This window comes from Octopus sinensis, linkage group LG21, assembly GCF_006345805.1.
Source record: "Octopus sinensis linkage group LG21, ASM634580v1, whole genome shotgun sequence".
In the NCBI taxonomy this organism is placed as follows: Eukaryota; Metazoa; Mollusca; class Cephalopoda; order Octopoda; family Octopodidae; genus Octopus; species Octopus sinensis.
In genome coordinates, this window is record NC_043017.1 from 6,964,682 (window position 1) to 6,982,701 (window position 18,020).

Here is an 18,020-nt window from a genome sequence, read left to right on the forward strand (position 1 = left end):
CTCACGCATCCGCGCTAGCTAGTCGTGACTAGTCGATCCTTACGTTGTGTCTTTGTTTTATTTACTTTGTTTAAAAAAATTATTTACTTTGTGTTTTTGTGTTTTATTAACTTTGTTTTTTAAAATTATTTTGTGTAAAAAAATTATTTTTTTGTTTTATTTACTTTGCTAAGTAGTCGTTGTAGGATCGACTAGTCACGACTAGCTAGCGCGGATGCGCGAGTACGCGAGTGCGCGCACTGGGACCACTCTACTTAAGTAGTACCAACAAAGTCGGAGAGTAGCACTCTTATGTACGTATGCCGGAATATTCGGCCCTTTTACGGCCGGTTTAAATGCTAAGTGATTGACTAAATAAAAATAGTTTGGTTGAGTTGACAAAAAAATTCTTTTCCAAGGGAAATAACTTCCAATTCAGATTTTCTTAATTCCCTCCCTTGACAAGTTACCGGCTGCTTGTTGCCATAGAAACAAACGATCGGATGCTAAACAAACGCCAGCAGACGTTAAACATTGTATGAGAGTAAATCCATTAAAAATCATGAGATATACTTTTAAGCTGAGAGTAATGAATGGAGGTAGATCTAAGTATCGCCTTATGACATTTTCGTTAGCTCCTGACCATCTACTGTTCCTTTTACTTCATTCCTTCTATCTCTCTTCCAGTTATTCCCTTATCCTAGTATTCTGTCTCATGTCCCTTAATTCTCCGCTTTCTTTTTCTTCTTCGTCTTTTTCCGTCATTCCCCGTGTTTTACTTTGAAAAGATTTTGTTTGACTTTATTTCCCTTTCTCGTTTTACAATCTTTCTTTCCAATTTATTCGCTCTTTTACCTTCTTTTTCTTTAGTTTATCGTTTCTCTTTCAAAAACTTTTACTTCTTTCACATAGCTCATTTCTTTTCCTTTTTCTTTTTCTTTCTACTTTTTCCTCCCTTCTCTTTATTCTTTTCTCTTTTCTCTATGTCTTTTCTACTCTTCCCTTCACTTCTCTTCTAACTCACATTCCCTATATCTATGTCTTCCTCTCTTTCTCTCTCTCTCACTCATGTTTAAGCCTCGGAATCCCCTCTCCAGTTTCCTTTCATTTTAGGGTTTATCTTTAATTTTGCATAAATATTTTAATCTTTTATTTATTTATTCACTTTTCTGTTAATCCTTATACCCATTCCCTCTTTATCTCTTACTCTCCTCTTCTGTCTCTTCCTGTAATTCCAACTTTCTTACATACCTCTTCTTTTGCCTCACTCTCTTCAGTGACTCCCTCTCTTTCACTCTCTCTTTCTCACTTTCTCTCTTCCTATGTATTTATCTATCGAACTTGTCTATGTGCCAATAACTTCAAAGAAAGTTAATAAAAAACACAGGGAGAGTTTATGACCTCTTATAAAATAAATAAACGAACGATAAATAGATCGGAAAGAATAGATATTAAAACTCAGGAAGAAATTACGAGAAAAACAAATAACACGGAGAAAGAAAGTGATTAAAGAGAGAGGGGAACAAAGCGACAGTGTGAGGAACGAAGAGAGAGAGATATATATATACAGCGTAAGACGAAGAGGGAAAGAAAGATATACAGAGAGCATAAACTGGAGTGGGAGGAGAGGGAGGGAGAGGCTGACAAGATCATAGTGTCCGTCGGTCGTCCGTCACAACGAGTTCGGCCGTTAGGCCTGGGTAGACATCGTTCTTAAGGTAAGTTTATATAAAAAAGTTTTATAAGTTGATAATACGAGAGCTGGACATTTGATTTCTTATTTGTCTCTCTATGATTTAATGATATCTCTCTTTTCGTGTAGAATATGGCGAGATATTATCAAAGATCCATACATACTTTTTATCCATCCATCTCTTTATAACTTTATACGTGTACACACACACACACACACACACACACACAGATGTATGTATGTGTGTGTGGATCTATATATATATATATATATATATATATATATGCGCGTGTGTATCTATATATATATATGTGTGTGTGTGTATCTATATATTTTTCTCTTTATCATATGTATGAGGAAATCACCAAAACATACATCTATCAATGTGTGTGTGTGTGGATCTATATATATATATATATATATATGCGTGTGTGTATCTATATATATATATATATATGTGTGTGTGTGTGTGTGTGTGTATCTATATATATTTTCTCTGTGACCATCTCTTTATGTGTATGAGGAAATCACCAAGATATACATCTATCAATGTGTGTGGTGTGTGTGTGGATCTATATATATGCGTGTGGATGTGTGGATCTATATATATGCATGTGTGTGTGTGTGTACCTATATATATGTGTGTGTGTCTATATATATTTTCTCTATGGCCATCTATTTATCATATATATGGGGAAATCACCAAGGCATACATCTATCAATGTGTGTGTGTGTGTGTGTGTGTGTGACTCAAGGGCCAAGAGTAGGCCCTTATCACTGATAAGTGCTAATACACGAAACTCTCAGCCCTTGAGTCACTGTTGTTTCTGCTAAAGGTACTACCTGAGAACAGGGGTCCCGGTGCGCGCACTCGCGTAGTCTCGCATCCGCGCTAGCTAGTCGTGACTAGTCGATCCTAAAACGACAACCCAGCAAAGTAAATAAAACACAAAATAAACCATTTTTTTACACAAAGTAAATAACACAAAAACACAAAGTAAAGATCGACTAGTCATGACTAGCTAGCGCGAGTGCGCGCACCGGGACCACTGTTCTCAAGTAGTACCCTGCTAAATATTAATAAATTATACACATATTTTGATTTCTATTTTTCTTGTTTACATCACCACACCTGTGTGTGTGTTTGTATATATATTATATATGCTTGTTTGTCACTACACTGCTTGTCATATGTCTACACATGTGGGTTTCTATTTGAGAGGTGTATACATACGTACATACTCTATCACATAAACATACATCAGGAATACAATCTGTAAGCGGAACAGTAAAAATGTGCAAGACTTTTCTCAAGTTCCTCATGTGAACTTGTTTTTCTTATCTACATTCCAATATTGGAGTTTTGTATATTTATTAAAAACCAGCTTCTTCCTTACAGGAAGACTTCAAATCACTGATAATGGAAGAGAATATATATACATATAAATACAGGTGTTTGTATACATATATATAGATTGATAGACAGACAGACAGATAGATAAATAGGCAGTTAGACAGACTGATAGATAGACAGATTTAGACAGACTGATAGATAGACCGATAGATAGATGGGTTGATGGATGGATGGATGGATGGATAGATAGATAGATGGATGGATAATAGATGGATGGATGGACAGATAGATGGATCGATAGATAGATGGATGGATAGATGGAGGGATAGATGGATGGATGGATAAATAGATGGATGGATGGATGGACAGATAGATGGATAGATAGACAGATAGATAGGTAGATGGATGGATAGATAGACAGATAGATAAAAATAGATATGGCTGGTCTGTGGGGTTAAACTGGGTTTCACATCCATAAAGCGCTTAGCTTTACAGTGTTTCTTGAGGCCCAAAACTTGTTGGCTTTGCTAGAGGGGCCATAAGCCAATGGGTTTAGGGTCTGAAGAAATGCTATAAACCTAAGCACTTTGTGAACGTGAAACCCAGGGTAAAACCCATGGACCAGCCATATCTATCTTTATCACTACAACTACTCTAATCACCACTACCACCGTTGTCAACACCATCACCAAGGAATTTCTATGTGGCCACTCAAACTTCTGAAAATAGCAGCCAAAATATCCCTCAAATCATCATCATCATCGTCAGTCACCATTATCATTATAACTACTCTAACCACTACCACCACCATCACCAAGGAATTTCTATGTGGTCACTCAAACTTCTGAAAATAGCAGCCAAAATATCCCTCAAATCATCATCATCATCACCATCATCATCAGACATCATTATCATTATGACTACTCTAACCACCACCATCACCAAAGAATTTCTATGTGGTCACTCAAACTTCTACAAACAGCTGCCAAAACTGGACACACCTGGCCGAAATATTCTACCCATTTTATTTTTAAGAAATAAGCAATGACATCATCAAAACCTGAAAGGTATGAAATAACACATGATTAATTCGAAATGATGTGAATAAATAAGCATGACAGTTTGATAGAGCAATCTGAACACTTGAAGGGTTGAAGAGCTTCAGCAGTGTGGGCCACCGGGGAATCATGTTACACCAACCTCACAAGCAAGAATATCAACAGAAGTGGCTGTAATTTCAGAAGTGCACGATTGCCCAACTGTCACCTTTGAAATTCAGGATTCATAATTTATATCGCAAAGACACTTGCCCAACACAGCTTCATGTTGGCATTAGGTGTATGTCCCAACTTGTCATGTTGTTTGTTCCTTCTTGAGTCATGCCTGGCTCATAAGGGCCAGTTTCCTGGTTTCTTTGGCGTATAGGTTCCCCCACCTGGACGGGACACCGGTCCGTTGCAGGTGAGCTGCAAGATGCAGGAGGAAAGAGTGAGAGAAAGTTGTGGCGAAAGAGTCAGCAGAAGTTCGCCATTACCTTCTGCCGGAGCCGCGTGGAGGTTAGGTGTTTCGCTCATAAACACACACATTGCCCGGTCTGAGATTCGAACCCGCGATCCCTCGACCGCGAGTCCACTGCTCTAACCACTAGGCCATGTGCCTCCACAACCTGTCGTGTCACTGGTGTTATAGCTGACTATGCTGAAAAGTGAGTTCAGGGCCATGCAACAGTTTTTGCTTTGAAGAGAATAAAGTTCGATATTCAAGAGACGAGGAATTATGTGCATTAAGAGTACACATGTCTGTGGAGTACTCTGCCACATGCATGTTAATTTCACAAGCAGGCTGTTCCGTTGATTGGATCAACTGGAACCCTCATCATCATAATTGGTAGAGTGCCAGTCAATATCAACACAAATATGAAAACATGCAGTGTGGCCAAACTGATAAGGAAGTTCGCTTCACAACTCCAAGATCCTGGTTTCAGTTCCACTGCATGGCATCTTGAACTAATATTATTTTGTCAAATCCATGCCAGCATGGAAGGCTAACATTAAATGATTATGATGATGACGATGATATCTTTTATCTTTTAATTGTTTCAGTCAGTGGACTGTGGCCATGCTGGGGCACCACCTTGAAGAATTTTTAGTCAAAGGAATCGACCCCAGTTATTTTTTCTTTTTAAGCCTGGTACTTATTCTATTGGTCTCTTTTGCTGAACCGCTAAGTTAAAGGGACATAAACACACCGACATTGGTTGTCAAGTGGTGTGGTGATGGACAGACACAAAGACACACACATATATACATGACGGGCTTCTTTCAGTTTCCATCTACCAAATACACTCACAAGGCTTTGGACTGGCCCAAGGCTACAACAGAAGACACTTGTTCAAGGTGCTATGTAGTGGGCCTGAACCTGGAATCATATGGTTAGGAAGCAAGTTTCTTACCACACAGCCACGCCTCTGCCTACCATTTGTTTAATTTTTTTTTTAATGTCTTTTAATGTTTTTTCCCTTCTATGATGAGTTAAATGAATATGTATTTTATTGAGATAATTGTTTTGTGGCTGACTGGCCTTCTTGTAACTAACCCCTCAATTGTTTTTCGTGCAAGGGTCCTCTTATGCCACACGTCTTTGAAAACAACAGATCCAGTTGGAGGATTTGTTAACAGGCAAATGACTAGAAATTAACACCTTGTGGCTCCACAGATTTTTCTGTTTCTTTATGCAAAGCGTGCAAAATGTAAGCATTTAAATATACCACACACACACACACACACACACACACATGCATGCACACATGCACACACGCACACATATGCACATGCGCACACATACATTCACGTATGCACACGTACATTCATGTATGCACACACAACACACACACATTCACACACACACACTCACACATACAGACACACTCACACACAAACACACACTCTCACACACACACACACACTCACATACATGCACACACATTCTCACACACACTCTACACACAAACTCACACATTCACACACACACACACAATCAACACACACACTCACTCACACACATTCATGCATGCACACAACCAACACACACACTCACACACATCCACTCACGCACACACACACATCCACGCATGCACACACTCACACACAAACACACACACACGCATGTATGTATATTTTTTTATCATTTACTAGTTTTAATCATTGGACTGTGGTCCCATCCTTCGGCTCAACTTTGAAGGGTTTAGCTGAACAAATTGACCCTTGCATTTCTTTTTTTTTTTGTTAAGCCTACTTCTTATTTATTTTATTAAATAACTGCTAAGTTACAGGGACCTAATCCAACCCCAGTTGTCAAGTAGTGGAGAAGAGACAAGCACACACACACACACTCAGGGTGGCATGTGAAAAAGTAGTCCAGGTTCTATAGCATAGTGTAAACTGTGAAACAAATCTACTCACATGATAAAGTACCCAGCCTTTTGTTTGCGAGTGTCATTATGAAATTTCGACTTCAACTAAAAAAAAAAGTAGGCTTTTAATTGCTCTGCACAAGTGAAATGATATGGCTTCAACTCTAGACCTTTCAACACCCGTTGGTACGACCTCCTGCTTATGTGAAACTGCTGCGCCAATTTACACGTCGACTTCTTTGAACTTTGAGTAATCATTTGACAGGCGCAGGAGTGGCTGTGTGGTAAGTAGCTTGCTTACCAACCACATGGTTCCGGGTTCAGTCCCACTGTGTGGCATCTTGGGCAAGTGTCTTCTACTATAGCCTTGGGCCGACCAAAGCCTTGTGAGTGGATTTGGTAGACGGAAACTGAAAGAAGCCCGTCGTGTATATATATATATGTGTGTGTGTGTGTGTGTATGTTTGTGTGTCTGTGTTTGTCCCCCTAGCATTGCTTGACAACCGATGCTGGTGTGTTTATGTCGCCATCACTTAGCGGTTCGGCAAAAGAGACCGATAGAATAAGTACTGGGCTTACAAAGAATAAGTCCCGGGGTCGATTTGCTCGACTAAAGGCGGTGCTCCAGCATGGCCGCAGTCAAATATTTGAAACAAGTAAAAGAGTAAATGTCCTGAGTAAATTCCCCGTGCCAGTAGCACGTAAAAAGCACCATCCGAACGTAGGGTCTGTTAGTTTTGGAGCATTGGGTGCTGACCCTGTAGCATGCCACTTCTTGACTAACATTTCTATCATTCTCTTTGCTGGTTATAAGTCTTAAGCCGGGATGCTTTTGCCTTGAAGTGACACTTCCAAAAGAAAAGCTGGGTGCCTTTTCATGTGTGTAAATTTATTTCATGGCCCAGTGGTTAGAATGTTGGGCTCTAACATGTTTTCTCAAAATAAGAAACTACTAGTAGCACTTTAATACATGTATTGTGACCTTTAAATAAATAATATATGTATATATATATCATCGTCATCATCATCGTTTAACGTCCGTTTTCCATGCTGGCATGGGTTGTGTAGTTCATCTGGGCTCAGGGAAGCCAGAAGGCTGCACCAGGCCCCTATCTGATCTGGTAGTATTTCTACAGCTGGATGCCCTTCCTGACGCCAACCACTCCGAGAGTGTAGTGGGTGCTTTTTACATGCCACCAGCACAGGGGCCAGGGGAGCTGGCACTGACCACGATTGGGTGGTACATTTTACATGCCACTGGCACAGAAGCCAGTCAAAGTGGCACTGGCATCAGCCACATTCGGATAGTGCTCTTTACGTGCTACCGGCACGGGGGTCACAACTACAATTTTCATATTGATGTTGATGTACTTGATTCTATAGATCTCCTCAAGCACAGCATGTCACCCTACGATCCAAGGTACTTTGGAGTGGGCTGGTTATGCAACACTGGTGTAGGTTACAGCTGTGAACTCACTTTATTTGCCGGGGTCTTCTCAGTCACAGCATATCCCCAGAGGTCTCTGTCTTTTGTCATTGCCTCTGTGAGGCCCAACGTTCGAAGGTCATGCTTCACCACCTCATCCCATGGATCCCCAATTTGCTATTTGGTTACGTGGGGCCCCAAAAATCTTATATGAACCCTCAGGGGTTAAGGGATCTTGATGATGATGACGGTTATTTTCTGTCCCACCTCACAACGTGTGTTCTATTATATATAGATATGATGGAAGTTTTGACCAGAATTCTCCGTCATCAATAGGGCAGAGAGACATTTAGATCTATTGTCATCTTGACACTAAAATTATCATCATCATCATCATCATTGTCTTAATGTCTACTTTTCCAATGTTCACATGAGGCCAACAGAATATGTATATATGTATGTATATATACATATATACATATATACACACACACACACCAATGTAATGTATGTGTATGCGTATATATATATATATATATATATATATATATATTATATATATATATATATATATATATATATATATATATATATATATATATATATGCGTGCATGTGTGTATGTATTTGTGTGTATATGTATGTATATATGTGTATGTATGTATATGTATGTCTGTACCTGCATGTATATATATATATATACACACATGCACACACATACATTAGCTGTAACAGCAGACCACCGTATGTAATCTTTCAACTGCTTGCCTAGGAGTAGTTGACAGCTTCTGTTACCTAGGAAACCTAATCAGTAGTGGTAGAGATTGGGCATGTGGGGGGGGGGCTCAAAAGTATAGTAGCCATCTTTAGGAGTGGGGAAAGTTCAGAGAACCAGTACTTTTGTTGGCAACAAAGGGTGTGAGTGTGCCTCTGTGTGTGTGTGTGTGTTGTGCATCTTTCTCTCTCACTCTCTCTCTCTTTCTCAAGTGAAGGGTGAATTATATAGTAATTATGTGCAAAGTGCTACGTTAATAAAACATGGGTGTTGATTGGGGTGGATGTGTGAAGACTGGAAATTAATGAGAGTTGAGCCTGTGTGTTGGGTCATGTCAGCACACAGCAACAACAAAAAGGCAGGTGTGGGGCTAGAGAAATGGGTATTACAGGTATGAGTCATAGAGGAATCTGTGTATGGTATGGGCAGGTGAGCTGGCAGAATCGTTAGCACGCTGGGCGAAATGCGTAGCCGTATTTCGTCTGCCGTTACGTTCTGAGTTCAAATTCCGCCGAGGTCGACTTTGCCTTTCATCCTTTCGGAGTCGATAAATTAAGTACCAGTTACATACTGGGGTCGATATAATCGACTTAATCCGTTTGTCTGTCCTTGTTTGTCCCCTCTATGTTTAGCCCCTTGTGGGTAGTAAAGAAATAGGTATTTCGTCTGCCGTTACGTTCTGAGTTCAAATTCCGCTGAGGTCGACTTCGCCTTTCATCCATTCGGAGTCGATAAATTAAGTACCAGTTACGTACTGGGGTCGATATAATCGACTTAATCCGTTTGTCTGTCCTTGTTTGTCCCTCTATGTTTAGCCCCTTGTGGGTAGTAAAGAAATAGATATGGGCAGGTGATATGTAGGTATGAAAGATGAGTTGGGTTGGGAGAGTAACGGTCAAAATAAACTGAGTGGAAAAAGAAAGCCTGGGGAAAAAGAAAACATGGGAAGATGTGGTGTAGACTAATTTGAGAATTATGAACCTCAAGGTGATGAGGAGGGACCACAGCAAATAGTGGGATGCTCTGATGAGGTAGACCCTTTCGGTTTATATCTGCATGGGAGAAAAAATGGGTGTTAATGAGGATGGTGTCAATGTTTGTATATTCATTCAGTGGCTTAACTTCGGTATAGGTACTGGAAGTACCGGATACATTTCAAGAAAGTGTTTTTTTTTTAATATATATGGGGGGTTAGGGTTAGGGGTGGGAGAAAAGGGTTTCTGTTATCTTCAGAAATGTAAACAAAGCCATTTCCGGTACTTACGGTACCTATACCGAAGGATTGCCCATTCAGTTGTTCTACATCTGCTTTTCAATGCTAGCATGGGTTACAGTAGTGGTTCCCAAAGTGGGTGGTATCCCCCACCACCTGGAAGGGGGGACAGTGGAAAGTTCCAAGGGGGCGTTGAAGAAAAGTGGGGCGATAACGGGGTAGTGATTCATGTAAAAACAATAAAAGAAAGGGTTCATTAGGTTAAGTTTTATTTGTGAAATACAGTTACTTTGAATTTGCTTCAGAAAGAGGTCTATGGTTGTGAGGGTTAGCTGGGATGGGGGGGGGAGCGTTAGGAATGTGCCCTGGGTGCCAAGTGGGTGGCAGCCCGAAAAAGTTTGGGAACCACTGGGCTAGAGAAATAGATGAGAATATATTATTGAAGCATTGTTTTACAGTTGGATGCCCTTCCTGTCACTAACCTGTCCCTGTTTTTCAAGTAAGGGATTTCTCCTTTGACATGGCTTTGAAGGTGCTATATTTTATCAACGCTGAAAAGATATATAAGGCAAAGTTAACCTTGGACAGAATTTAGTATCAGGACGTAAAGAGTTAGGGCAAAAAACTGCAAAGTAATTTGCAATGCGCTAATGATTCTAGCAAATTCGCTACCAATAATAATGGGTTCTAATTTAGGTACAAGACCAGCAGTTCTTGCTCAAGAACACATCACACAGCCCAGTCCAGGGCTGAACTCAGATATGTATACTCAGATGTGTAACTCAGATGTGTAAGCAGAACAGTAAAAATGTGCAAGACTTTTCTCAAGTTCCTCATGTGAATTTGTTTTTGCTATCTACATTCCAATATTGGAATTTTGTATATTTATTAAAAACCAGCTCCTTCCTTACAGGAAGACTTCAAATCACTGATAATGGAAGAGAATATACATACATATAAATACAGGTTTCTGGTTTAGGTACAAGGCCAGCAATTTTGAAGGATGATGGAGTAGTTGATCCCATCGGCCCCAGAACCATTCTAGAACTTTATCTTATTGGCTTCAGAGAGATGAAAGGCAAAGTTCACCCAGCTGAGATTTGAGCTCAGAAATAAACTAGTTTTTCATTTAAACACAAGGCCAGCAATGTTATGAGTAGGAAATAGTTGATTTTGTCAACCCCAATACTAGACTGGTACTTTGTCTTTCATCCCTTGGTGGGTGTCAATAAAATAAAGTTGACTTCAGCAGAATATGAACTTGGAACATAGAGGGAGGACATAAATACTACAAGGCATTTTGCCCAACACAATAACAATTCTACCAGCTCACCACCTGAATACCAACAACAACAACAATCCTTTCTACCATAGGCTAGCAATGTTGAGGAGATTGGGAGTGGCTGGTGCCAGCCAACCCAGGACGAGACTGGTATTATATTTTATTGTCCACAAAAGGATGAAAAACAAAGCTGACTTTGGCAGTATTTGAACACAGAACATAAAGTGCCAAAACGAAAACCACAAAGCAATTTCTCCCGAAGCTCTTACCACTCTGCCAGTACAGAAACCAGATTTTAATTGGTGACAGCCATAGGGATGATAGACACAGTATACAAGGTGACTGAAAAGTAGCTCCCTATTTTAAAATACTTATAAATCTCTCTATATATATAAAGCTGAAGTTGTCTGTGTATGGCAGGTTTGGTAGCCTTCAACACTATCTCCTCCGAGACCCTGCAGCGCAAGTGGACCAAAATTGAGAGTATGATAGAGGAAGGCTTGCTCTTCCTTCCGTAGAAGTAAAAATTCAAATCGGACCATGTTAGCACCAAAAATTATTTACATTAAAAAGGTGCTTTTTTTTATTCTATGAAAATCCCTATTTTTTACGATCTTTTGACTGCTGTGTCGCCATTTTTCAGTGTATTTCAACCAGAAAAATGTTCACTTAAAGAGAATAACAAGCTTCATAATGCAAAATTTTTACTTTTCAAAAATTCCAATTCTAAAGGGTCAAAACAAACCCGAGCAACGCCAGGCGATACTGCTAGTTATTTATTAATTGTAATTTTTTTCTCAAATATTTTGTGTTTGTTTTTTGAAGTATGAGAGTTCAATCTGTAATCGTGTTGCTCTTGTCGTGCGTGAATGGGTGAATGCCCACTTCCCCAGGAGATAGATGGGTCATCATGGTCCACATGAGTGGCCAACCAGGAGTCCTGACTTAACGCCTTATGACTTCTTTTTTTCGGGTTGGTTAAAGGAACGAGTCTACAGTACCAAACAAAAGGCTTTGGAAGAATTTGAAGGAAGAATACGAGATATTCAGTCTTCCATCCTACAAGAGTTTCTGGCAAAATCAGCTGACGCAACTTCTGGGAAACTCAAGAAGTTTGTGGCGACATCTGGAGCCCATATTGAACATTAAATTAAACCTCATACTAGAAACTTTCCTCACATATCCATTTTTTGGTAAAACTTACAATTAATAAATAATTTATAACTATTTTAAAATAGGGAAAGTAACTTTTCAATCACCCTTTAGATCTGGGGATGATGAAAGTCTTTGAGTTTTTAATTTACTGAGGACAAATTCCTTCTAGAGAATTTCTTGTATAATTTTCCATTGAAATTACTTTTCTTGTCTTCTGTGGAGGGTATTAATTGAATACCACTCTACCCCAACACATATACCCTTTGCCGTGTACTGAAAATGGTATCATTGTGCTAACCATTCCTTTGTTGACTTGAATAAAACAGTGTTTTTAATTGAAAAGCAGGAGAGGGTGGGTTCTGTCTTAAGACCTTACAATATTATTTTCTTTTATCGTAGAATAAGTACTCCAGGGTGGTGGTAAAATTATATAATGTTCTTTTGATTCAACCTTATCAATTACGTTATATTAAATGACGTAGATGAGAGATGACAGATTTTCTTTGAAGTTGCTTCTGGTAATATTAATCAGAAAAGAAAATATAATATATAACAATAATAATAATAATAATAATAATAATAATAATGATAATAATGATGATAATAATAATAATAATGGTTTCAAATTTTGCTACAAGGGCAGCTATTTTGGGGGAGGGGATGAGTCAATTAAATCAACCCCAGTGTTCAACTGGTACTTAATTTATAGACTCCGAAAGGATGAAAGGCAAAGTTGACCATGGCAGAATTTGAACTCAGAACGTACAGCCAAACGAAATGTCACTAAGCATTTTGCCCAGGATAATAATGATAATAATAATGATAATCCTTTATGTTATAGGCACAAGGCCTTAAATTTGGTAGGAGGGGACGAGTCGATTACATTGATCCCCAATGTTTCACTGGTGCTTAATTTATTGACCTTAAAAGGATAGAAGGCAAAGTTGACCCCTGTAGCATTTGAACTCAGAATGTAGCAACAAGCAAAATACTGCTAAGCATTTCGTCCAATATGCTAAAGATTTTGCAACCTTAATAATAGTAATAATAATAAATGCCCTGAGGCAGTACCAGGCAGTGGCTCTTAGTACCCTGATGCAGTACCTGGCAGTGGCTCTCAGTGCCCTGATGCAGTACCTGGCAGTGGCTCTCAGTGCCCTCATGCAGTACCCAGCAGTGGCTCTCAGTGCCCTGATGTAGTACCTGGCAGTAACTCTCATGGCTTCTGTTCTTAACTGATTGGAAGTGTTATCATGTACATTGTTTTGTCTTGGTATAAAAGATGGGCTACAGCAAATATTCTGCTCAATATCACAGATTTGCTTGTCAGTTGTCTAACCTTAATCAGTTGAGCATCTCCCTTAGTAGCTGACGATATGGGCATCTCTGATCACAAGCAGAAGTACTGGGAGAACATCATAGCCATGTGTTGAAAAGAATTCATTGGAGTTTGAATAATTCTCCTCTGGAAACATGGGTGTTTTGTTCAATATCCTTAAACAACCCTTATTCAGGGATCTTTTGAGCAGGATGGGTTACTCGACCAGAAGAAATTTCTAACTAGGCCCCACCAGCAAAGTCATGCACTGTTTATTTTGATGTGAGATCACCGTGTCGCACACATATGGTTGTGATGCAAGTACCTGGTGTACCCTTATCAGACAGGTAGTCACAATGGGTATATTGGGCTTCATATATTTTACGACAGTGTCACTTTGATGGCATGCACCACTCTCTCACTCAGTAATAATAATAATAATAATAATGATTTCATTTATTTGCCACAAGGGCAAAGAATGGAGGGGACAATACAAAGACAGACATAAAGTGTTGGGGTTTATATGTAATGATTCTGCCAGCTTGCCACTGAGACCCAGCAGAAAAAGAAAGTTTCCCATGAATTTGTAGTTGGTTGATGAAGCCCTTCGCCTGACCAAAGCACTTTCATCATTTTCTCCTAAACCTCCATGCTTGTTTTCAGACCTTCAGTTAGACTTGGTTCCAAATGTTCTGAATAACATAAAGCTTTCCTTTCATTGGTACACAGTTACTCTGGTAATTGAATAAAAACTGGGAATGCATATCAAATGCTACTTTAACCCTTTCATTACCAGCCTGCCTGAAACTGCCTCTGGCTTTGTTGTACAAATGTCGTGTTTTCATAAGTTTTGAATTAAAATCTTCCACCAAACCTTAGTCACAATTTGTATTCCTAACACTAGCATAATAACTAAGTTATTTTACTAAATTCTTTGTTATATTTTAAATTAATTGAAAGAAACACAGAGCCTCTCAACAGAAATATGGTAACAAAAGGGTTAAAATATATAATAGAGAAACAATTCTTAACCCTTTTGATATCAACCTGGCTGAAGCCACTTCTGGCTCTGTAATACAAATGTTTTGTTTTCATAAGTCTTTAATTAAAATCTTCCACCAAACCTTAGTCACAATTTATATTCCTAACACTAGCTTAATGATAACTAAGTTATTTTACTAAATTCTTTGTTATGTTAAAAATTAATTGAAAGAAACACAGCATCTCAACAGAAATATGGTAACAAAAGGGTTAAAATATATAATAGAGAAACAGTTCTTAACCCTTTTGATATCAACCTGGCTGAAACCACTTCTAGCTCTGAGTACAAATGTCTTGTTTCCATAAGCTTTGAATTAAAATCTTCCACCAAACCTTAGTCACAATTTATGTTCCTAACACTAGTTTAATGATAACTAAGTTATTTCACTAAATTCTTTGTTATATTTAAAGTAATTGAAAGAAACACAGAGCATCTCAAAATAAATACAGTAACGAAAGGGTTAATCATCTGGTCTACTGCAATAACTGTGGTCTACACTTTGAAATGAGGGTTTAGGGATAGGATTAAGATGTAGGGTTAGGCTAGGGTTATGATTAGACTGCACACTAAAGGGTAAATGGCCAGGGAGGCAGGCCATATGCTAAAGTGGAACCATGAATTCATATATGATGTAGGGATGCCAGGGGAATAGATTTTGTATATCACGTGATACACAGGACAGGTAAAGGGTTTATACCTTGTTCAAACTTAGTTTGTCTCTGTGCATTGTTATATGAACAGAACAGGCTACTCTGTACATAGATAAAACAACACATAAACACATACGCATGCACACATCACACACGCACACAGCCCTACTCAAGGAAGAAAATGAATGTACAATTAAAGATTATTGGTCAAACAAGTACACTTAGTATTATTGATAATAAATCTCTGGGAGTAACTAAACTATGAAGAGGCTACTTCAACGCTCGTTAGCAACCTAATATGACAGTTGTCAAGACAGTTTGTCACAAAGTGTGTGTGTTTGTGTATATATATAAATAAATATATATATATATATATATATATATATATATATATATGCAATCCATATAAATATGTATATATGTATGTATATATATATATATATATATATATATATATCATCATCATCATCATCATCGTTTAACGTCCGTTTTCCGCGCTAGCACGGTTGGACGGTTTCGACCGGGGTCTGGGGAGCTCGGGACTGCCCCAGGCTCCAGTCTAGTCTGGCAGTGTTTCTACAGCTGGATGCCCTTCCTAACGCCAACCACTCCGCGAGTGTAGTGGGGGTTTTTTACGTGCCACCTGCACAGGTGCCAGAGGGGTCTGGCATCGGCCACGTTCGGATGGTGCTTTTTATGGGGGGGTGCAGAAATATAGGGGAGCACCAGTGGGAGGGGTGGTTCAGAGGACAGGTCTAGGCAAGTAGAACGTAGGAAATCGAGAGAGGGGTAATGCATGGTGAAATAGCGTATTGAAGAGGGGGTTCAAAGAGTAGACACTATAATGGTGGTGGGGGGGGGGGTGCAGAAAATATAGCGGAGCACCAGTGGGAGGGTGGTTCTGAGGACAGGTTCTAGGCAAGTAGAACGTAGGATATCGAGAGAGGGGTAATGCATGGTGAAATAGCGTATTGAAGAGGGGGGGTTCAAAGAGTAGACACCTATAATGGTGGTGGGGGGGTGCAGAAATATAGGGGAGCACCAGTGGGAGGGGTGGTTCAGGGACAGGTTCTAGGCAAGTATATATATATATAATATATGCATATCCATATAAATATGTATATATGTATGTATGTATATATATATATATATATATATATATATAACTAGCAGTATCGCCCGGCGTTGCTCGGGTTTGTAAGGGAATAACTATAAAGCATTTTTAGAGAGTTATAGCCAAAAATGTAAAAAAATATGGTCAATTTTTTTTAGTTAAAAAGGTCGAGTTGCGTCCCCTAGACAGTCTGTGGTTTGTGTTCTGATTCTCGACCCCATGTCGAATTTATCGATTTTTTCAGAAATGGGGGAACTTTTCAAAATTTTCGCTGCGTTAGTTTTGAATTATGACATTGGGCTATGTGTGTGTCAAGTTTCATCAGAATCGGTTGAAAGCCGTGGTCAGGGTGAGGGTACAACCTAACAGACACACAAGAAACACACACAGACAAACTGCCGTTTATATATAGAGAGAATATATATTATATATATATTGCATATCCATAAATATGTATATATGTATGTATGTATATATATATATATATATTATATATATATATATGTATATGTATGCATATATATTATATATATATATATATATATATATATATATGGCGTAGGAGTAGCTGCATGGTAAATAGCTGCTTACTAACTAAACACTGGTTCTGGGTTCAGTCCCACTGCGTGGCATCTTGGGCAAGTGTCTTCTGCTATAGCCTCGGGCTGACCAAAGCCTTGTGAGCGGATTTTGTAGACGGAAACTGAAAGAAGCCCGTCGTATATATGTATATGTATATATGCGTGTGTGTGTTTTTGTATGTCTGTGTTTGTCCACCCTACATCGCTTAACAACCAATGCTGGTGTGTTTACATCCCCATAACTTAGTAGTTCGGCAAATGATACTGTTCGAATAAGTACTAGGCTTACAAAGAATAAGTCCTAGGGTTGATTTGCTCGACTAAAGGCAGTGCCCCAGCATGGCCGCAGTCAAATGACTGAAGCAAGTAAAAGAGTACATATATATATATGTTTATATATTATGTATATATATTTATATGTGGCACGTAAAAAGCACCAACCGATTGTGGCCACTGCCAGCCTCCCCTGGCACATGTGCTGGTGGCACGTAAAAAGCACCCACTACACTTATGGAGTGGTTGGCGTTAGGAAAGGCATACAGCTGTAGAAACACTGCCAGATCAGACTGGAACCTGGTGCAGCCTCCTGGCTTCCCAGACCCTGGTCAAACTGTCCAACCCTTGGCTTCCCAGACCCTGGTCAAACTGTCCAACCCGTGCTAGCATGGAAAACAGACCTCATTCTGGACAGCCAGAATGAGGTGCGTGTTTGAGGTCAAATTTCCATCTTTGAACTTGGCATATCAATCACGAGCGGTTCTCTATACACAGCACAAATGTTGCAAGCAGCTTTTGTGGCCTTAGAACCTTGGTTAAAAGCAAAAAGAAGGAGGTGTCGAAAATGCTCATTTTTTTTTAAAACTTGACATTCCATTTTAATGATCTGAAAATAAACAAAAATTAACTAGAAAAAAACAAAATAGATTCCAAAATGATTCAAAAATAGAATTCTCAGAAAAAATAGATTCCAAAATATAAAAACGCAATAAATGCCAAAATTTAAAAGAACGGCGGGAACTTAGTTGCC

General features: G+C 39.1%; 1 protein-coding gene across 1 annotated transcript in view; it reads left to right on the plus strand.

Moving 5' to 3' along the window:
• The first annotated feature begins 1,267 nt into the window (after positions 1-1,267).
• LOC115222852 (myosin light chain kinase A-like) overlaps positions 1,268-18,020 on the plus strand; it is a 126,445-nt gene continuing 109,692 nt past the window's right edge. Inside the window, exon 1 of the mRNA XM_029793198.2 lies at positions 1,268-1,697. The gene's annotated coding sequence lies outside the window, so the exon portion shown is untranslated. The remainder of the gene's footprint in view (positions 1,698-18,020) is intronic.